Source organism: Monodelphis domestica, chromosome 2 (assembly GCF_027887165.1).
Source record: "Monodelphis domestica isolate mMonDom1 chromosome 2, mMonDom1.pri, whole genome shotgun sequence".
NCBI lineage: Eukaryota > Metazoa > Chordata > Mammalia > Didelphimorphia > Didelphidae > Monodelphis > Monodelphis domestica.
This window is the reverse complement of record NC_077228.1, coordinates 494723439-494746198: the sequence shown is the minus strand read 5'-3', so window position 1 is coordinate 494746198 and position 22760 is coordinate 494723439. Positions and strand designations below refer to the sequence as shown.

The window sequence follows — 22760 nt, the reverse complement described above, 5'->3', positions numbered from 1 at the left end:
AATAGGTCGAACACACCCAGTAAGTACAGCTTCTTTCTAGCGAACCTCAGTTTTATCCCAGGGAACTAATAGTAAAGTAAGCACATTATACAATAGTTGCTCCTATTCGCTGCCTTCTTTGCCTGTGAGCAAAATGGAAATCAGTTGGTGTTTGCTGCGCGCTCAGCCATGCCGTCGGTAAGAATTCCGCTAGAGAGGGCTGTTTTCTTCTTTCCTACTGCAAGTTAAGCTATTTCCTCTCCCGCGAGTGGAGCAAGAAAGACTACAACTTGATTGCCGCCCTCCCACCCCCCACCCCCTTTTGGGTACCCTAGTACAGAAAAAGGTGTGTGTGTGGGGGGGGAGGGTAAGGAGGTGAACATTTTCTGCTCCACAAACACAGGAAAAGCCTCGGTCAAGAGGTTTTTGTCCCCTTTTGTCCCCTTTCTGTCAGTCGATTGTTTCACTTTGATCATTACCCCTCTATTCTCGTCGAGGCAGCTGAGAATGGATTTTTCTTCTTGGATGCCACGCCTCCCTCCTCTCCCCCCCATCCCAGGGCGAAAATCCGGGCGCTTGTTCTCACTTTCCAGGGGAAGCTAACGTGAGAGACTACTAAATACGTGATAGACACTCTGGAAATCAAAGTGAGGAATTTATCTCGGACAGAAAACAGTCTAAGGCAATAAGAATGTGCGTATGCGCACACACCCCCTTCTTATTTCACATAATGAGTATGTGATCCCGGAGGTTCCTGGCTATTACAAGTTGTCTCCGTTTTTTCTCTAGCAAAGTATAATCGTTTATGTAGAAAGGTATTTTCCCAGAGCTCCCTATTTAATCCTTGAAAGATCTGCGATTTTCTCTTTGTGGGTTTCTGCCTCTAGCCAGGCATTGAACCTTGGAGAGTAAGAATATTTCTGACTGTAATTTAGGGTTAATCGCTTTAACTCGCTAGCTGTGTTTTCAGAGTGGCTTCTATATTGCTCGCCAGGCCTCTTGTTGGCATACATCGGTCTAGTGGGTGAGAGGATCACTGCTCACAAGACAAGCAGTATCATTTTTAGCCATCTGTCTCCCCCAAAGTGTCAAAGCCAGTGTGGGGTTCTGAGCGCCATGTCCTAGCCAACTGGGCACACCGGTCCTTAAGGCAAAGCAGAATTAAAAAAAAAAAAAATTAACCTAGAGTACAAGAAGGCACATATAGGCCGACGCAAAGTAAAATAAACAGAGAAAGGAAAATACCACGCACAATGACTACAGTAGTGACCATGAAAGGGCCACTCAAATGGCTGAGGGAAGAGGCGTGGCCTCACATACATAGAATGAGGCCCACTACCGATGTGGAACGACCCATAGTCACAGTGAGATCGCAAAGTACTGAACCATCGGTCTTGGGGTTCGACAAGTAGGTTCTCAGCAGGTTGTGTGTGCGTGTGTGTGTGTGTGTGTGTTTGCAAGAATATGTCACACGACGATGAAAATCTCCAAACAGTCGCTTTTTGAGTGGTGGTCTTGGATAAGGCTTTGGAGTTATAGCGCGCAATGAAAACATCATCTCGAAGGCGCAAAAACGCCTGAGAGAAAAGCTTCCGAGAAAACCAGCATGGAAGTGGAGGCTGGACTGTGTTGGACAGCGGAAAGGAGCCTGGTGGGGTTTCAGGGAGCGGCGGGAGCGAGAGCGAAGGACCCAGTGGTTTGTGGATGCGCGGCTCTTAGGTCCTCCCCTAGGGGAGTTAGAAGGGCCCGGCTTCCTTCCCTTCAAGAGGCTTGTCTTTCTGGGTCAAGCGAGAGCCCTCCCTTCTGCCCCAAGGGTCAGGGAGGCACGGTCCCTAGCTGCCGGCGGAGCTCAGCTAGGAGTCGAAATCAGCAAACCCTGTTCCGCGGTCAAAGAATGATCTGTGGAAGGGACTGCTTGTCGTTTCCGTAGTGTAGTGGTTATCACGTTCGCCTCACACGCGAAAGGTCCCCGGTTCGAAACCGGGCGGAAACAACTCTTTGCCCTTTTTGGCCAGCCCACTCTCACTGACTCTTCCCCCCCACCCCCCCCAACAGGTTTTCTCGAGGAGCTGGGAACAAACTGGGCGCCGGCCTGTGTAAGGCGCCTCCCATGCAATTAACGCCTGCGGCTCTGGATAGCCTGCCCACGAAGTCCCGGCACCGTGTTTGCCCCTGTAGGTCCTAAGCTGCCAGGGGCCAGGGCAGGTCGCGCAGGAGACTGCCGGGGACGTGGCGATGTGCAGTGTGTGTCAGTCAGTCAACTGGCATTTATTAAATATTTGCTTGTGTACTATCTGCCTAGCACGGTGCTAAGAATAAGCGTTGGGGCGACCAGAAAGGCAAAAGACCCCAAGGAGCTCACAATTTAACGGGGGGTGGGGGTGGGAAGGGGGAGTGCGCCCGCGCGGTTTGACTGCAGACAACTGAAAATAAGAGGTGGCAAAAGCAGCCTTTCCGAGGCAAACTGCTGCTAGCAGTCCATTAGAAAATGGACAAGAGAAAAGAGGTACGCCCAACGTGGGGCTCGAACCCACGACCCTGAAATTAAGAGTCTCATGCTCTACCGACTGAGCTAGCCGGGCACGCTCTCAGATGGCCCTCCCCAACCGGGAAGTGTACTCGGGATTCTTCTTGGCGTGCAAGAGAAATGTCTCAAAACTTGAGCTGACTTTGTGTGGAAAGCGGTCGAAAAGAAGTCGCGCCCAACGTGGGGCTCGAACCCACGACCCTGAGATTAAGAGTCTCATGCTCTACCGACTGAGCTAGCCGGGCGACCACACATACTCTGTCTCCCTCCTCCCCCCCCTCCCCGTCTCAATTCCTAAGTGTGAAGCAATCTTGAAGCTGGTTCTGGATTTACAGAAAGTCAAAGTGCAGTCCATACTCTCCTGGTTCTCTTCTTTACCTTGCCATATAGGGAATGATCGCTACTATGCTGCATTTTCCAACCTGTGTCGCAAAAAAAAAAAAGGCTCATTCGTGTGGAGGGAATGGACGCATTAACCAAGGTCCAGGAAAGCGGGAAAGACTGACTCTCAAGGTAGGGAGAGAGGAGGAAAGGAAAAACACATTCCCTACCCGTGCTCCCACTCACCATTTTTGTACCCAACATACAGCCCCCATTTTGCGTCATTTGTTTAGTTTTTTATTCTAACCCGAGCCATGCCATGGAGCATGTACAGAGCTGCCAACAGTAAGGGCGCATTTTTCATTAGATAACGTCAGTTTGTAGTGGACGCACTTTTTCGATAGCTCTTTGGCAACACGTAAATAAGGGCAGAGGAGGTCAATGGTGGAGCTAACCCTTGGTCTGGTTTTGTCAAGGAGTGATTGGCAATAGGGGAAGGAGACAAATGATTCAAGACATGTACAAGTCATTAAAAGAAAGTGGAGATGAGGAAGGGGCTCACTGAGGACCTGGCACTTGAACTGACCAATGAAAGAGCAAAAAAAAAAAAGTTGAAAGGGACAAATTACGTGAGAAATTGTATTTCAGAGAAGGTTTTAGGTGTTGAGGAGGGGGAGAAAATTCTTTGTTGTGTAGCCCGGCTAGCTCAGTCGGTAGAGCATGAGACTCTTAATCTCAGGGTCGTGGGTTCGAGCCCCACGTTGGGCGTACCTCTTTTCTCTTGTCCATTTTCTAATGGACTGCTAGCAGCAGTTTGCCTCGGAAAGGCTGCTTTTGCCACCTCTTATTTTCAGTTGTCTGCAGTCAAACCGCGCGGGCGCACTCCCCCTTCCCACCCCCACCCCCCGTTAAATTGTGAGCTCCTTGGGGTCTTTTGCCTTTCTGGTCGCCCCAACGCTTATTCTTAGCACCGTGCTAGGCAGATAGTACACAAGCAAATATTTAATAAATGCCAGTTGACTGACTGACACACACTGCACATCGCCACGTCCCCGGCAGTCTCCTGCGCGACCTGCCCTGGCCCCTGGCAGCTTAGGACCTACAGGGGCAAACACGGTGCCGGGACTTCGTGGGCAGGCTATCCAGAGCCGCAGGCGTTAATTGCATGGGAGGCGCCTTACACAGGCCGGCGCCCAGTTTGTTCCCAGCTCCTCGAGAAAACCTGTTGGGGGGGGTGGGGGGGAAGAGTCAGTGAGAGTGGGCTGGCCAAAAAGGGCAAAGAGTTGTTTCCGCCCGGTTTCGAACCGGGGACCTTTCGCGTGTGAGGCGAACGTGATAACCACTACACTACGGAAACGACAAGCAGTCCCTTCCACAGATCATTCTTTGACCGCGGAACAGGGTTTGCTGATTTCGACTCCTCGCTGAGCTCCGCCAGCAGCTAGGGACTATGCCTCCCTGACCCTTGGGGCAGAAGGGAGGGCTCTCGCTTGACCCAGAAAGACAAGCCTCTTGAAGGGAAGGAAGCCAGGCCCTTCTAACTCCCCTAGGGGAGGACCTAAGAGCCGCGCATCCACAAACCACTGGGTCCTTCGCTCTCGCTCCCGCCGCTCCCTGAAACCCCACCAGGCTCCTTTCCGCTGTCCAACACAGTCCAGCCTCCACTTCCATGCTGGTTTTCTCGGAAGCTTTTCTCTCAGGCGTTTTTGCGCCTTCGAGATGATGTTTTCATTGCGCGCTATAACTCCAAAGCCTTATCCAAGACCACCACTCAAAAAGCGACTGTTTGGAGATTTTCATCGTCGTGTGACATATTCTTGCAAACACACACACACACACACACGCACACACAACCTGCTGAGAACCTACTTGTCGAACCCCAAGACCGATGGTTCAGTACTTTGCGATCTCACTGTGACTATGGGTCGTTCCACATTGGTAGTGGGCCTCATTCTATGTATGTGAGGCCACGCCTCTTCCCTCAGCCATTTGAGTGGCCCTTTCATGGTCACTACTGTAGTCATTGTGCGTGGTATTTTCCTTTCTCTATGTTACTTTGCGTCGGCCTTTTTCCTCATATTTCTCTTTTCTTACAGAGAAAGCTGCATATTCATATGCCACAAAGGACTTAGCAATTCTCCAATTGTCTGAAGTACCCTTTGTTTTCAGTTATTCATTTTTTCCTATGCCTCAACAACAACAACAAATGCACTGTTAGGAGAGCTGAACATTGGTTTAATCATTCTGGAAGGCATTTTGGAATTACATGAAAAATGTGACTAAAATGTCCCTTTGTCCTAGAGTTTCTCAGAGTAGGCAGTAGAAAGGTAGTTTATTTATTCCCAAATGGAAATAAAATTGAGGCCTGATATTCTTGTACTTTCTCAAAGCACAGCAGTCCCAATGTGTATTGAATGGTGTTTGATTTGTGATGCCTGGATTTAGCTATCTCCTGATTGTAACAATGAAGATACTTAGCTATTTCTTTATTGTGAAGATAAAATTGTAATCTCCTGATTGTAACAATGAAGATATTTAGCTCTTCCTTTATAGTGAAGCTAGAATTGTAAGCTACAATCTATTTTTAGATTTTAACTACAAAAAGGTATTAAGTAACTACAAAAGATGAATTTACCAAAAGAGGTGTTAAGTAACCCCAAAAGATATAATCTAACCAGAGAAGGTGAGAACTAAAGAGTGGGCAGTCCTGGAGAAAAGTGTCTGCTGTATTTGGTAGATGTGAAATTTAGGGGAGATGACACAAGAGAAAAAGATCTTTAAAAAGAGGACCAAAAGGCAGAAGAAGATCATTCAGATTCAGACATTTGGACAGTGTTCATAGATTCTAGATTGGAGCTCAGAGGAGCCTGGAAGAGAGACCTGTCAGGAGTAACTGGAAGCCAGACACCCAGACTTCTTTTAGACTGTCACCATTGGTGAGTAAAAAGCTGACTTAGTGACCCCATCTTTCTGGAGGCATTAAGCCTCCAGATAAGGCCCATCTTCTTGAGACTCTCTTCCCCTGGCTGGGGTTTACAGATTCTAACTGGTATCAGAAGAAGCCTGAGTTCTCTCTCTCTCTCTCTCTCTCTCTCTCTCTCTCTCTCTCTCTCTCTCTCTCTCTCTCTGTCTCTGTCTCTGTCTCTGTCTCTGTCTCTGTCTCTGTCTCTGTCTCTCTCTCTCTCTCCTTAATATCTTCCTTCTATTGTAAATATTGTAAAAAAACTACCATAAATTCCATTTACTTTAGCAATTCATTTTGGGATTTAGAAATTAAATCTCTGGTGACCACCTAATTAATATATTCAAGTCCAACCCACAATTAATTTTATCAGATTTAAATGTAGAGCCTGCAGGTCTCCCTGATATGGTAAATTGTAGTGCTAGTCTCCTTGAATCCTACAAACACCAGTACCTTCTTAAGTAGTTTACTCTCAAATTTTTCCATCTGTTCAAAGTGTTTTAAGGAAGGGAAGTCATAAAGAAATTAAAATTTTCCAAGTAAGTCATTAGGAATTGTAAACTCTTTCTACCTTGGTAAGTGTAATGGAGAGAGAGAAAGGAAGTCTCCCACCACTGAATTCAGGACCAGAGTATGGTATAGATGGAATGTAGCCAAGAGGGGGAGAGAGGAGATAAATTGGTTTCCATCTCTCTTTCCCATTTCTCTTCTCAACCCCACTCTGGTTGTCTTCAGAATCACAGGTTACTGTTTCTCCAGAGACTTGAGTGAAATAAAATACAGGACTGACAGCCTATCCTTTTCTGAGGAGAGAAGTGTAACTTTCCTCCCCCCAAACTCCAAGTCTCCCTTCTTGAATACTATAAAGCAGGCACTTTATCTAGAAAATAGCTATTTATTCTAATGGAATACATGAAAGGTGGGGCAAATGAGTTCTGGGATAAGGCAATAGAAAGGTGGGAAATAGGAAGTACCTAAATAACAATTGGACCCCTTCTTCCCAAATCCTGCAGGGTCAGGCTTTGCCTTTCTGACCCTCTGGAGTCAATTGTGAGAGCTCTCCTGACTCTTAGCTGTCCTAACTATGATATCAATTCAAGACTATTTAGACATATTGAGAGGAAATTTTCTTGTGGTAAATGGCTTTCTGGCAAAGTCCTATTCACTCTCGTTTGTTTTCCACTGAATATTGGGTCAGGCTTCACAAGAAGATTCTCCAGGCTCAGAGGTTCCCTCAGATCAACCTCCCTAGTGGGCTTCCCAAAGAGACCAAAGAGAAGTGAGTTCAACTGTTTGGATCTTCTCAGTTCCTCTGTTCCTTCTCCAGAATTCTCTCTCCTTCCTGCCTTCCCCCAAATAAGTTGGTCTTCCAGCATGATGAATCTGCCTTCCTCTCTTACATAAGATATAGTTGTACAATCAAGGTACAATAATCTGTCACCACTAGGATGCTTTTTTATATTTTTCCTGTCTTTTTGGCAATAAAATGTTATACCCCAAAGCTCCTGAGGTTTCTAAGAATTTATACTTTTCTAGAGTGCAGTACAGTTCAAAACTACTTTTCCTTAGCCAAAACAAAATACATGCTTCATCCTGTTTAGAGATCATTTTTGCCATTTTGGGCTCAACAAAATCTTTTTATCATTAACTCACCTTTTCTCTTGACCCAAGTGGCCAAAAGCATTGCTTTTGTGGTTATAGAATTAAATGCCTTGCTTGATTCCAATTGCTTTTGAGAGCCATGTAGAGATGCATTACAAATTAACACAGTACAAAAACCTATAGCCCTGAATACTACCAATCTTCCAACAGAAGGACACCTTCAGAGCAATGAAGTTTCATAGTGATCACATCTTTGCTTCTGGGCTTCTATCACTTCTCATAGCTAGCTCTTCATCATACAATTGCTCCCAGGGTCACTCATCCAAGGACAACTAAGTCAAGGATTAGTTTGAGGCAACAAACTTCTCATTCACTGATTGTGCATTCTCTGATGAAAACCTAAAGTCTCCGGTTCACTTTTAAGTTGTCATCCATAGGCTGGACCTGATACAGGCTAATCTTGTAGCTCAGATTCTAGACCATAAAGGAATGAGATGTTCCTAGTCCATCCAACCAAAAAAAAAAAAGTTACCAAAGGGAGATGTACACAGTTATAATAGTGGTGAAATTATATTCAGCATGAATTTAGACATTTATTTAGTATGATGCCTTCTTTTAAATAATTTAAGATTATGAATTTAACCAATAGCAGCAAACATGAACATTTCAATACTCAAAGAACAGAAAAAGAGGGTTGTGTAAGAAATTGCAGTTTTTTAAAAAGTAGATTTTGTTTAGTTATATATTAAATTTCACAGGACAATAGCAAATTTCCTCTTCAAGTGTTGTGTTCCTGGTGTTTTAAAAAAATGATTTTCCTTTTTACTTCTTCCTTCATCCCCCCCTTTCTCATTCCCTCTCTTCCTTCTTTTCTGCTCTTATTTCTTCTTTTTTATATTCAGCAAAAGCAATACTCACTTTCTATTATTCTCACTCCTCCACCAAAAAAAATTATAGTCCTCTTTTGAAACAATTAAATATAGTCAAGCAAAACAAGTTCACACATTGTTTTGTGACTGGGTAAGACATACATTTCAGTCTGCCTCTAGTTCTCACTCCTTTTCAAAACTCTGAAGCAAGCTTCATTCCTCTGGAGTCATGATTGGTCAGTCCATTGATTAGCAAAAGGTAAGAGAATTTTCCTGTCCATAGATTGGAGTGAGGAAGGAGATAGTGGTAGGGGTGGAGGGCTATATATTGTAAATAGAGAAGATGTGCATTTCCTGGATGAGCTTGTTCAGATGTTGGTGTGTAAGGGCAAAGTGAAAAAATAGCCTTGGTAGCATGCATGGGAGAAAGGATGAATGCATGTGGCATTGAGGCAGAGAGTGTGTTTGCATTAGAGCTGATTTAATTTCTTCTGGACTGAGGCAGAGTTCCTTGATGCAAGTACAAATTAGTGTGAAGCTTGGGTGCTCCAAAGGCTTCTGTAATAAAACCTTCTGAAAGGGCATCTTTCGAAGTAATTCCTTAGTGTAAAGGTTAGCACTCTGGCCTCTGAATCCTGCGATACTCGTCTAAACCTTGATGGGATCTTTTAGTCAAGGTTCTCCTTGGCTAGGGAGAAGTTCAAAGGAGACCTTCTAGTCCATGGCTCCTTTTCTGTCCCTCTTTTTTTGCCCTGCCTTGGATTCCTGCCTGCCAGTTGGACTATCTCTAACTACAGCCGGCGAGATTTGATGGTGTCTGCAGTTATAATTATTTTTCTTGAGGACACAAATTTTCCCTCTCATTTTAGTTGTGTCTCTCACATTGCAAGCTTTCATTTGACCTTTTCTGGATTTCACTGAATCTTAAGCCTTGGAAGAGGTGGAGGAGGGGGTGAGGGGAAGGGCTTAAGAAAAGAGCGTGATTTAGTACATTTTAGGAACCTGAGTAGGTGGGACTAGTTCTTTGTCCCCATTTCTCGATTTGCTCCTCCTCCTAAAAAATCAGTGACTTGTCCTACAGCGCCTACCTCCAGCAGCGGTTCGTTAAAATTTGATTGACAAGATGAATCCCTAGGAGGTGCCAACTGCCCTAGAAAATTGATAGGATACAAAGGAAAATGCCTTGGAGACCAATAAAAAGTAGCAGTTGGTTTTCTAAAGATGTGAATTTCCAAAAAACCTTGCAAGTACAGAAAATAGCTGCATTGGCCGGGAATCGAACCCGGGTCTCCCGCGTGGGAGGCGAGAATTCTACCACTGAACCACCAATGCTTGTCTCTTTCTCCTACTGCTCTTCTTTCAGAGCTAATATTTCTGGAAACTTTCTGAAAGGAAATTGGCAAAGTATTACAGAATAGTTAACCTTTCCAGGCCCCAGGTCACTGATTTGAACAAGAATACTAGTTAGTTTTTATGGTCGCTAGCAGCTCCAAAACTATGAACCTCTCATTCTCACTGACTTTCCTCAAACTTGCCCATAGCTCAATCTAATACAAAATGTGGCTTCCATTGAGTCACTTCTAAATATAATCATCTCTAGTTCTTAACTCTCTTAATATCCAATTATATTTTCCACACAAGAGTAGGGCTTCAAGAGGAAATCAAAGGTCAACCACTTCAACTTCATAACTGCATATCACACTTTTCCCAAGGTTCTAGAGTCCAGACAAAAACAAAGGGGAAGGGAGTGACAGTGAGGAGGAGGGGTGACAGAGCAATTATAATACTGCTTTAAGCTGAGAAACAGTTGGAACCAGAATCTGGGCAGAGTCCAGTTTCTAGTTTTCTCTTCTATTTGTAATAGCCCAGAGGGGCGCAGGACTGGGACCAGAGTTCCCCAGGTAAGGATGAGGGAAAAATAATAGAGGAATACAAAGGTAGAAATTATAAGGACCTTGCCTGTAGGTAAGGACAAGGGAAAAGAGAAGAATCAAAAGATAACAGACACAGTGTGGAGTTGGAAGGATTTCACCTTGCTGATGGCAGGCAAATACAGTTTATTGAATGCTACTAACAACTTTTAAAGGAATAGATCATAAAGAATGAAAGCATTCCTTTGAGACAGGTCCTTGGGAAAGTGCAATATGGATGGTAGATGACACCTGGTACAGGATAAGGACTCCAAGAATTAGGGTGAGAGAATATTTCCAAGAAATGTAGATAGGCACTTGAGGTAAGATAATTACTCAAGCACCATCCAAGGTTCATGGAACAGTCAGCAACAGCATGTCTTTGCCAGCAACAGGCATGTATTACTATGAGAGGCCTAAGGAAGGGGAGGAAGAGGGCACTTGGGCTCATTCTCAGACAGATTCTGAGTTTTCACCATTTGACCGAGGGCACTCAGATCTTTATCTTAGATGGGCTCCAAGTTATCAACCTCTGACACTACATCACATTGGTTTACAGTTCTTGGTATATGTTCATAAGACCTTGTTATTCCACTGAAATTGCTCACTTCAAAGTTACTAATGATCTCTTAGTTGCTGAATTCAGTGACCTTTTCTCAAATCTTCTCTATGATCTCTCTGCAGCACATGACACCATTGGTCATTCTCTTCTCCTTGATATTTTCTTCTCTCTTTGTTTTTGAGACTCCACTATCTCCTGGTTTTCCTTCTATCTATCCTATCCCTCCTTTGTCTCCTTTGCTAGATACTCCTCTAGGTTAAATCTTCTAACAATAGGTGTCCCTCTGGGTTCTGTCCTGGGTCCTCTTCTCTCTCTCTACCTCTTCATTTAGTTATCTCATCAGCTCCCATTTCTGTGCTAATGATTTTCAGATATACCTATCTTGTCCCAACCTTTCTGCTAACTTCCAATCTTCCATCTCAGCTTTGGGGTACCTCCTGGATGTCCAGTAGATATCTTAAACTCAAAATGTCTAAAACAAGGTTCATTATCCTTTCCCTTAAACCTTCCCCTCCTTCTACTTTCCCTTTTCCTGTTGAGGGCAACACCATCCTCCCATCCCTCAGGTTCACAGCCTAGGATTCATACTGAATTTCTCATCATCTCTCACTCTGCCCCCAGTTGCCAAACAGTTGCCAAGGCTTGCCGATTTTACCTTTGCAAAATCTCATGACTACCCACCCTGTTTCTCTCCTTTGACACTGCAAATATTCTAGTTCAGGCCCTCATCACCTCATGCCTTGATGACTGCAATAGACTTTTGCTGGATCTGCCTGTCTCAAGTCTGTCCCCTGCAATCTATTCTCTATTTAATCACTAAAGTGATTTTCTTAAAACACAAGTATGATCATCACACACACACACACACACACACACACACACTCAATATACATCAGTGGCTTCCTTTTGCCTCCAGGAGCAAATACAAAATGCTCTGTTTGACATTCAAAGCCCTCCATAACCTAGCTCTCTCCTACTTTTCCAATTTTCTTACCCCTTACTTCCAGCCACATATTTGATCCAATGACACTGGCCTCCAGTCTTTTTCATGAACAAAGCACTCCATCTCTCAGTTTTGGACATTCTCTCTAGCTGTTCCTCATGCCTAGAATGTCTTTTCTCCTCCACTCTGCCTTGGCTTCCTTTAAAATCCCACCTCTCACAGGAAGTCTTTCCCAACTCCTCTTAATTCTAGTTCCCTCTGTTAAGTAATTCCTACTTATCTTGTATATAGTTTACTTTGTGTTATGTTTGTTTGAGTGTTGTCTCTGCCATTAGGTTGTAAGCTCCTTGAGGATAGGGATTCTATTTTTACCTCCTTTTTGTATCCCCCCCTTAGCACCAGGCACATAACTGTCCTCCAGGTCTAAACTAGTTTTTGTTTACTAGATAAAATGAAGCTTATATTCTCAATTTTAATTATCCCAATTTTAGAAACTGCTCTAGTGTGTGGAATATGAAAACATTCCTAGGATTGTCAAGACAAAGGAATGAAGAAAGAGGCTTGAAAAATACATTACCAACTCCTATTAGAAATCAAATAATATAGTTAGTGCATTATTTAGAAATAAAAATAATACATCATTAAGAATGATGCTAAATAGAGGCTAAAAGAGGCTAAATAGGTTTATTAAAACAGATTGAGATTATACATTAAAGTCAGGAGAGCTGGGTTGAAGGGATTTGAGATTAAGCTATTCACTCAACCTACCTGGCTGTCCTTCCCCCTGGGTGATGCTTAAATTTTCTATATTTCATAACAGGAACAGGAAGAGGTTTAATCAAGGAACTCTGCATCCATTTGCTGGTTTGAGGTACTTCCCCTGAAGCTGAACTTGTGACATGTTCTTTTCCCTGGAGATCCTCCTGCTGATCTATTGCTAAAAAACACAAATGAGCAGGATTTCCTGGTATTCTCCATAGTGCCCATTGTAGGGGTCAGTTAAGGGGATATGATGGCAGGACTCTATCTCGGGACTCTGGCCACTCTCCTTTGGCTCATCCCAGTACTAGCCAGCCTCAAAATGTCAGGAACTAACTGAAGCAAAGTGAAATAAACAGAAACAGGAAAACATTGTATATAGTAGCAACAATATTGTATGACAATCAATTGTGAAAACTTGGCTACTCTCAGCAATGCAATGATCTGGGACAATTCAGAAGGATTTTTAATGGGGAACACTATCTACCTCCAAAGAAAGAACTGCCAGCGTTGGATGAATGAAGATCAAAGCATACTATGTTTCACATCAGTGTATTTACAGTTTTATTTTGGGATTTTGGTTTTGTATCAGTGTGCTCTTACAACAATGACCAATAGGGAAGTGTATTTTGCATAATAATACTTGCATAGTCCAGATCAAATTGCCTACCATCTCAGAGCAGAGGGAGGGAAGGGAGGAAAGGAGATGGCTTGGATCTTACGATTTTGGAAAACATATGTTGAAAATTATTATTACATATAATTAGGAAAATGGAATATCTTTGGATTTCAAAATGTCAGGTACTACTTTAAGTGTACCCCTATTCCATGAAGGCACCCAGCTCTGGCTTCCAAAATTGGGATAAGTCCTGGGACACCATGGATCTTAAAAGAGAGAATCAGATTTTTCTCACTCCCTGGCTCATTATGCCCCTATCAAAGAGCAGAACTCCTGGGCAAACATTGGCTCATGTCTAAGTCTTTCCCAAAAGGAATTTAGAAGCAACCTTTCTGCAAAAGTTACTCAATCTATAGAGTAGATATTGAATATAGGTCTGTTGAAGGCAAAATGAACCTTCCTTCACTGGGCCAACACACACAAGCCTTGGAGACTGATTTGTATAAAAGTATCTTTGTTTGTTAAGAAATCAAGGGTAAAATACAAGGATTAAAACACAAGGATGCCCTGATTCTAAGTCCTAAAACTCCAATCCTTCAATTTACATCCATCTCACCATGGAGTCTTCTGGTCTTCAGGCTACACTATTTCTCCCTGGCTCTAGCTAATTCCCCACCAAAACCTTTTCTTATCTACCTGACTACAGTCCTCAGTTGTTGGTTTAATTATTTATCTCAGAAGTTGTCTCCAAATTCACTAAGAATGAACCCACGATGGCTGAGTTCACTCAGAGCTAAATATGGCTCTGAGGTAAAAACCTCAGAGCCCACCAAGCAGGATCTCCAGATAAATCTTCTCCCAGGCAGTGTTGGTAAAACAGCAGATATAGATAGACCTTCGATAAGATGTTCTCTCCAGTGAAACAGGATTCTTGGAATGGAATCATGCTAGTAACTCTGGTGACAGCATCCAATATTCTTAAACTTAACCTGATCAAAGTTTATCTTCCTATAATCCTATACTTATACTTTACTACAAAAGAAATGCTCAAAACATAAAAGGCTCATAAATAAAATTGTACATACTTAATATATAAACTCTCACACTGTTCTTATTATATTCTCCCCAGAGATAGATAAAACTTTAGGGAGACTTTAGAGACTGATTAAAATTTTTCATTTTTAACTCAGTTTCTCTTTTAGGAACCACAATTCAAGAAAGGTCCATAGTTTGTGACCATCCCAGAAGGCATAGCTGCTATCACATCCGTTAAGAAAGTCATACCCAACAGTTGGAGTTTTCAATGACCCTGGACCTCTGGAGCTCAGGCAGTAATTTCTAAATCTAGAAACATTTCCCTTATGATGAGTGCTGGATCATTCATGCTCAGTAAAAGAAACATAAAGCAGAAGAGGCAATTTGGATCCAGTTCCAGCCTTGCCTAGAAAACATCTACCTCTCAAGTCAGGTGATGATGGACACAATAACTGATGCTGGAGAAGGAATGAGAAGGAAAAACCCATCTAGAGAAATGCAAGGTAGAAATTACAAGGTTCCCAAGTGGCTCAAAGGGGTAGGTACCAAGAGGAAAGAGAACTAGAGATGCTAATGCTCTTTTTAAACCTCTTCACTGGGCAATTCTTCCTGTTAGGTCACCAGTCATCTTTAAGGGAGTATCCATGAACAAAGGGACCATGAATATACACCTGATTAAGCATGCCTTGAAATAAGGATACAGAATTATGTCTACCTTGTCAACAAAGTGACTCAAGCTTATGCTCAGCCTTATAACTTCCCTCCTTGATACTCTTGAGGGTTCTCAGCATGGCTCTACAAAATCCTCAGTCAGCTTTTGAAGCTCTCCATAGCCTGACTTCCATATGCCTTTCCAGTCATATTTATATTATCTCTCCCTTCCCTTATGCTTGTCCCAGTCCACCTTTCTTGCAAGATCCCATGTACACAGATTACTATCTCTGACCTTTATGCATTTGCACAAGTCCTTTGACTACAATGACTCCTTATCTAGGAGAATCCTCAGCTTTCCTCCAGAAACAATTCCTGTGAAATACCTCTCCTGCCTATATATATGTCTCACTGTGGCTCACAGATTCCTTATTTATGCTCCCACTACCTCACAGGGGATTACTTTGTATTTCTTTGTGCGTTCTTAGGGTTTCTTTATTTATTTGCATATTGTTCTTCCCCCAAAGAAAGTAAAGCTCAGTAAGACACTGCTTCATTTTCACCTTGGTGTCCTTAACATCTAGCATGGGTTCTGTGTTTAGTTGGAACTCAATAAAGATTTGTTGTTATCTGTACATGAAGGAACAGATAACAATATCAACCAAGGCTATCTCAGTGGCAAAGAAGATGTTAGGGCCCAGGGTGCACCACCCTCAGGATTCCTTGAAAAGCAGGAAAACCTTCTGGGGCAGAATGGTTTGGAGTGAGCATAGAATTGTAACTTCAGTGCCTTTCTATGAAGAGTGAGCAGGAAAGGGAGAGAGTCAGAATAGAAGTTAATGCTTAGTAAGAACCATATTTATACTGGGAATCCCCTGAAAAAGATGTCCAAGCAGACTCCACTCCCCCCAACCCTGCCAACCCCTAGCTTTACCTCCCCCCCCCAACCTAGACAGGGCCCCAGTAAATCTAGTCTACTTCATTTGGCTTTTCAGATTAGAAAGTCAGAGGGGGAAAAAATGGTTGCTATCCATAAGACAGTGTTAGGATGCCTCTACCAAGTAGTCTGATTTTTCCTCAAAAGGTTCACCTTGTGTAATCAGAATCTGAACCCTAAAACTTCAATTCCCAGCATCCCACTTTCCTTCTCAACTTGCCTGCTGACTTAGGGAGTATATATATTTTGTGTAGCCCCACCTCTCTTTCCTCCTGATCAAGGGCTATGAAGGTGGGGTGAGGTGAGGCAGGAGAACTTACTCCAGTGGGTTTATTTTTTGTTAGATAATTAGGTTTGAACTTCCATTTAATCTTTTAGTTTATTTGCTTTCTATTTCAAGTGATTATTAATAAACTTTAAAAATATAATACTTGGAGTTATTGGAAATTAATTTAAATCTTACAACCCTACAGATTGTTTGTATGTATAATGGTTATCAACTTTGCCTCAATGGTAATTTGAAGGCAGGAAGAAACATCCCCTTTAGGCTAAAATTTCTGTGATGCTAATTTTCCAGGAAGAAAAACTTTTAGTCTCACCTTGCTCTTTGGCACATCATTGATTAAATCTATTCCCCTGGAGGCCAAGAAGAAAACACAGTTTACCTTAGTCAGAAAGGTTTTATGTTTGCTGCTTCTGCAACCCCTGGTGTTGTTCTCCCCTCTTTATCCTTCAGCTGCAGGAAAAAACACAAACCAAGGTTAAATAGGCGCTAATTCAGATCCAAGCATCCAAGTATGCTAAGTCATGAGAATTAGAAGAGATCTCAGACTCTTCAAGTTTCTAAGTTGCTTGAACAGTGAATGATCCACTTCAGTGCTGAGGCCTTCAGTCCTCACTGGACTCGAAGTTTTGACCTCTCCCACTCCAGATCTTTGGAAGTTTCCAAAGTCAAAGACTTCTAATCCTCTTTCCTTTAAGAACAGAGAAGAATTAAAACCGAATCAAGTAAGAGTGGCTAGGTGTGAGTAGAGAATGGGGAGGGAGGAACTGGATCCTCTTTCTACCCAGAGGCTTATACATGTCTTCCTTACTGGAATCAGCCAGGCAAGAAAGAGGACTGAAGTCTGGATGAGAGTTTTTTTGTCTATCCGTCAATTCTAGTTCAACAGCCTCTGGTAAATGGGCTCTTCTTCATCAGGAGGTAACCTGAGTGGAAATAGAATACCCTTTCATGCTAAGAATCAGAGAGCCAGATCATTCCATATGATCTTCAAAAACTTACAGAAAGAGGCACTGTTAAATATACATGCTCCTAGGACACAACAGTCAGCATACCATTTCATAAACATATGCATTATATGCACAAGATTCTTACAAGATGGTATGGAATGGGAGTCGGGGTGGAATGGCTAGTCCTTGAACCATCCACAGATAATCTGCTGATTCCAATCTAAACCCATGGAAACTTTAGAGAGCCACTTTCAGGGCATGATAGAGGGTGTGATTAGTTTTGGAGATGAAGTAATTGGTAACAAGAATGCTTAATAGGAAACTGAATTTGCCCAGAAAAAATGAACCAGCCTTTACTCCATCTTTTTTCTTTGTTTGCTCTAGAGCATCCAGATTTCATACTCTTTTTGTATTTTAATTATTGTCCATCTACTGTTCTGTCCAGGAAGGAATAAGAAAGAATAGAGTTGTTTAGAGATCAAGATTCATTTGCATTCTTCCCCCGCCTCATTTCTTAGGTTGCCTATTTCCTTCCCATCAGAGTGAAAAACACTCGGGCTGCCACCCAGAAAGCCTAGTGTGCATCTCTACTATCCCCTGACAACTCGGTAATAGGTGAGCCAGGAAAGTAACTTGTCCTTCTGGTCAGATGGAAATGGAGGGAGGGAGGAAATGGTGTTGTGGAATGGGATTTATTTCTATGTTTCCTTGAGCCTGGGTTTGACCATGCGCTCATGATGAACTCCAGTCTCCGGAAATTTAAAGTCGAAGGAGGTGCCGTCAGAAAAGGAAGTGAAGAACAACAAAATTTTCCCTTGTGTTAAGGGAGTCAAATGGAAACCTTCAAAGCGTCCTGTTTCGTGGCAAGCCGTGATCGTATAGTGGTTAGTACTCTGCGTTGTGGCCGCAGCAACCTCGGTTCGAATCCGAGTCACGGCATTGTGGGGATGTCCTTTTTTCAATCACGGATTTTTATTCTTGCTAACAGCTAAGGTGATTGATCCTCTTCCCCCATTCGTGCCAGGAAAAGTGCCTCTATTATAGTTCGCAGCCTCGGGATTTGCAGTTGAGACTTGTGAGATTTATTGCGTTTGAGATGAACGCTTGCAGCAAAGACTGGTACCCTGTATGGTAGAGTCACTACCAGAGTAGTCGTGAAAGGGAAACCCTTTGGAACCTCGGTCTAATAGGAACCAGTCCCATCTTTCCAAAGACACCCTCCCCCATTCTTCTGGATGGAGTTGTAGAAGAGAAATTTAACAGAAAAGGCTGAAGAGAATGGCCTAAATGGAGGACAGTCTAGAACCTCTCACCCGGGGAGAGTCTCCCACGGCCAAAGGACAGACACCAGAATCCGTCCTCCCTTCTACCAAGAATGAGCACCGGGGTCAAAATAGCAAACTTTTAGTTCGAGTATGCAGTTATACCCAAAGTGATTACTCTTTCCTGATGACAAGAAAAAAGAAATACGTGAGGAAATTGATACCTTCCAGAGCCATAGGAATAGGGAAGAGCAAGTAGTCTAAGTATTCTTAAGCCAAGGACCTCTAGTAAGCAGCAGGTAGACTGGTTACAATTGTTGGGAAAGTCAGCTCATGGAAAGTGCATTAATATCCTTGTGAAGCCACTTGATTGTGGCTTGAAGGCCAGGTGAAATTCTACACTTCCATCTTTTGCTGGTTAATTAATTAAGTCACTGACTACTTTTTAGTGTATGTTTCAGAAAAAAAAAGAAAGAAAAACAAGTCAGATGTGGCAAGATACTTCTGTTTCAGCCCTGGGCAAGGTCACCTAGTGAGCACCTTCATAGGCACCTCTTTCACTTGTAATAATGGGATTTTAAGGGAAAGGGAGAAAGGAGGAAAGGGAACACAAACAAGTAAATAAATAATTTTATTAACAGAGGGCAGGGAGTTGTAGGGAAGGATGGACCATCTGACTATTTTCCCACCCAGATTCTTAACCCAATAAAGTTTCTACACTAGTCTTAATCTACCTAAACTAAACTAATCTAAAAGTAAAACAAAGGATAAAGTCCAAACAGGGAGCCCGGATTCTCACACTCTCCAGAATCCTTGCTGGGTCAGACAGAAGAATTTAGTTGAAGGTCCTTAAAAGATCCAGGAAGTAGAAGAATCCTCACCCAAATGACTTTGTCCACCAGAATGAATGGGGAAGTCACACTTGATAATCCAAGGCAGGAAGTTTAAGAGATGGTTATTTCAGAGAGCCTCTCAGATTCACAGTTTCTGTGTTGAATCCAGCTTCAGAGAGAGAGAGACAATTGAAAGCTGCCCAACCCTTTAGAATCTGACCCAGCCAGCTCTCACAGAACCTAGACTTGAGGGCTGTCAATCAATCTTCCCAATTTCTTTGCAACTTCCCTTGCTACACACTTCAATACAAAGAGAACTACAGTAAAACACGTAGAGATTGAAAGCCAGTGAACCTTGACTGAAATGCTTCACCTAGACTCCATGGAATTGAGTTTTCATAATTTTTGTTTTAGTTATATGGTGTTTTGTCTATCTTTTTCTTTTATTTATTTATAACTCTTGGTTTAACATCATCTAGATTTCCTGATAGATTGAATTTTTATAATTCTATTGGAGGTCATGGCAAAACCCAAATTGATCCTTTCAAACACCATGGTCCATTTACCAATATACTTTATACTACTTGCAGAATATCCTTATCAGGACAACATTAATTAGTCAGTCAACACAACTAGTGGCAAATTCTAGTCAGTTAAAAGATAAGGAGTGGAGCAGAGCCAAGATGTTGGAGTAAAGGCAGGGACTCACCTGAGCTATCCCAAATTCCCCTTTGTGACTGTGAAAATGTGGGTTTCAAGACTGTGAATTGCCAAAACTGTAAAGATAATTTTTAGTGTCTTGGTTTAAATCAAAAATAAGTGGATGCCATGGGAAAAATTCCCAAATATTAAAATACCCAAGTCAGCTGGGTTTTATGGAGATTTTAATTAATACAAATAAAGGAATTTAAGGGAAAGGAGAGAGAGTAAGAGGAAATAGTAGGAAGGGCCTAGGCCTGAGCCTTAAGAGAGACTAGTCAGTCTTTAATCACTCACCACAAGATTTGTCCCAAGCAAAACTCCAGTCCTTCACTGAAATCCTCAACTCCTGAACTGAGTTCAGAGACCCATCTTCCAACTAATCTGAACTCCCCCTAAGTTCAGAGAGACAGCTCCTTTTAAAGAGAAATTTCTTATGTCACCTCCCCTAAATTTTCACATCTACCAATCACAGTAAACGTTTTCCCCAGGACTGACCATTCTTAGTTCACATCTTTTATTCTCACCTTCTCTGGGTAGACTAAAACTTCACACCTCTTTTGTTAAGCTTGCCTTTTGTAAGTTGCTTGACCTTTTAGTGATTAATTTAACCTTTATAGGTGCTTAGCATCCTTTTGTATTAGATCTAAAAATAGACCTAGCTTAAGGTTCTAGCTTTACTATAAGTATGAGTTGGGGACTTTTCATTGTTCAGTAAGGAATTTTACAACTTTATCTTCCCCTAAAGCATGTCTAAGTATGGGTGGAGTAGTGTTAAAATTCCCAATACATTCCTGACTTGTATTGTTTAAGATGGGGAATAGCTTAATCAAATCTTCTGAAGTAGAGTCTGAGAAATTTTAAGATTCACACCTTTCAAGTAACTTTAAAATGAATTCTGGAGCGATTGAACCAATAAAAGGTTATGGTGGGGGTAGCTGGGTGACTCAGTGGATTGAGAGCCAGGCCTAGAGATGGGAGGTCCTGGGTTCAAATCTGGCCTCAGACACTTCCCAGCTATGTGACCCTGGGCAAGTCACTTGACCCCCATTACCTAGCCCTTACCACTCTTCTGCCTTGGAACCAATACACAGTATTGACTCCAAGACGGAAGGTAAGGGTTAAAAAAAAAAGGTTATGGTGAAACAGTTTTCCTTCCAAAGACAACTTTGAAAGTTTGTAGTGTAGCTAGGGAATTTGCAAAGTTGATGGACAGTCCTCAGGCCAAGATTCTGTAGAGCTGACTGGGTCAGGATTATAAGGGGCTGGGCAGATAACAACTGTCTCTCAGAAGCTAGAATTCAGACAGAAAGGCTGTGAGTCTGAGAGTCTCACTGAATAAATCTTCTTTGAAGCTGCCTACCTTGCATTTCCCTCAAGAAAAATGTTGAGTTTGAGTTCTCCATTCACATGGTGGACAGAAGTGATTTGGGTGTGATCTCCTCCCTTTCCAGGATCTTAGAAGTACCATACAACTGGATTCTTCAGTCTGACCCTACCAAGTACTCTAGAAATTTGTGAGAATCTGGGATCTCATTTTGGACTTTATCTTTAATTTACCTTTTAGTTTAGTTATAGTTTAGTTAGGTTAAGCTTAGAGTAGAAACCTTATTGAGTTAACTATCTGGGTGGGAAATAGTCAGTTGGTCCATCATCCCCTACCAACCCCATCCCTTTGAGCTAATATATTTGTGGGTGTTCCCATACTTAAAACCTTCCTTTCCCTTAAATTCCCATTATAACAATAGGAAACATCTGCCTCACTAGTGTGAGAGTGGATCACATTCCTTTGCAGGCCTAACTAAATTGGCAATAGTGACTCCTGGAGTTCTCAGTCCACAGAAGATAAGGGAATTGGACAATCTGTCTAAAGGAGATCACCATTTACTGACAGTGGATACAGTGCTCTATTGCATTACCCATACGAAGTTCTAAGTGACCATCCCAGGGTAAGAAGAATCTTTAGCATACTAAAGTCCTAAGCTGCAGGGGAGCAGGGGCCCTACCCCCCAGTTCCAGGGCAGAAAAGAGTTCTTGGAATGGCTCACAAATAGCATAAATAAAGAAAGCTGTGGTCCCACCTCTCTCTACATCATATAGGAAGAACTGAAAACTTACACAGACTCCCCAGAAATAGCTCTGAAAACAATAGCACAAAAAACCTGAAACCTGGTATAGTGCCCTCTTCACCTCAGGAGCAGATCTTAACTTTAACATAAGTTAAAAATCAAGAAATAAGTTGTAAAAATGAGGAAACAACAACAAAAAGAACCTGATCATAGAAAGTTACTATGGTGATAGGGAAAATCAAAACACAAACTCAGAAGACAATAATCAAAACAGTCACATCCAAAGACTCAAAGAAAATTGTTGATGGATCACAGGATCAAAAAGAATTCCTAGAAGGAGTCAAAAAGAATTTTAAAATTAAAAGAGGTAGAGGAAAAAAGTGGGGAAAGGAATAAGATCAATGCAAGAAAATCACACACACAAATCAAGAAAATCATGGAAAAAAGAGTCAGTAGCTTGGTAAAGGAGGTACAAGAAACACAATTTTTAAAAATAACACCTTAAAAAACAGAATAGGCCAAATGTTAAAAGAGGCACAAAAATCCATTGAAGAAAAGAACCTTGTAAAAAGCAAAATTGGTCCAATGGAAAAGGTGGTACAAAAGTTGACTGCAGAAAATAATTTATTAAAAACTAGAATTGGGCAAGTGGAGGCTAATGACTCCATGAGTCATCAAGAAACAAATTTTAAAAATCAAAAGAATGAAAAAATAGAAACAAAAAAATCAAAAGAATGAAAAAAATGGAAGAAAATGTAAACTATCTCATTGGAAAAATAACTGATGTGGAAAATAGATCAAGAAGAGATAATTTTTTAAATAAGTAGATTATTTAGGTAAGATTAATTTTAATGATATTGGCTCTGCCATCCATGAAAAATTACTATTTCTCCAATTAGTTAGATCTGACTTTATTTGTGTAAAAAGTGTTTTATAATAATCTTCATGTACTACTTGGGTTTGTTTTGGCAGGTATATTCCAAAATAT

The 22760-nt window shown here is 42.0% G+C and overlaps 7 non-coding genes across 7 annotated transcripts; 3 read left to right on the top strand and 4 right to left on the bottom strand.

Annotated features, from left to right (window-relative positions):
• The first annotated feature begins 1899 nt into the window (after positions 1 to 1899).
• Positions 1900 to 1972, top strand: TRNAV-CAC (transfer RNA valine (anticodon CAC)). Its single transcript has one exon. It is a non-coding gene; the product is annotated as a tRNA-Val (tRNA).
• A 516-nt stretch (positions 1973 to 2488) lies between these two features.
• On the bottom strand, positions 2489 to 2561 carry TRNAK-CUU (transfer RNA lysine (anticodon CUU)). The gene has a single exon. It is a non-coding gene; the product is annotated as a tRNA-Lys (tRNA).
• A 117-nt stretch (positions 2562 to 2678) lies between these two features.
• TRNAK-CUU (transfer RNA lysine (anticodon CUU)) lies at positions 2679 to 2751 on the bottom strand. Its single transcript has one exon. It is a non-coding gene; the product is annotated as a tRNA-Lys (tRNA).
• Positions 2752 to 3522: 771 nt separating this feature from the next.
• TRNAK-CUU (transfer RNA lysine (anticodon CUU)) lies at positions 3523 to 3595 on the top strand. The gene has a single exon. It is a non-coding gene; the product is annotated as a tRNA-Lys (tRNA).
• A 516-nt stretch (positions 3596 to 4111) lies between these two features.
• TRNAV-CAC (transfer RNA valine (anticodon CAC)) lies at positions 4112 to 4184 on the bottom strand. The gene has a single exon. It is a non-coding gene; the product is annotated as a tRNA-Val (tRNA).
• Positions 4185 to 9521: 5337 nt separating this feature from the next.
• On the bottom strand, positions 9522 to 9592 carry TRNAG-CCC (transfer RNA glycine (anticodon CCC)). Its single transcript has one exon. It is a non-coding gene; the product is annotated as a tRNA-Gly (tRNA).
• Positions 9593 to 17776: 8184 nt separating this feature from the next.
• TRNAH-GUG (transfer RNA histidin (anticodon GUG)) lies at positions 17777 to 17848 on the top strand. Its single transcript has one exon. It is a non-coding gene; the product is annotated as a tRNA-His (tRNA).
• Positions 17849 to 22760: the final 4912 nt, after the last annotated feature.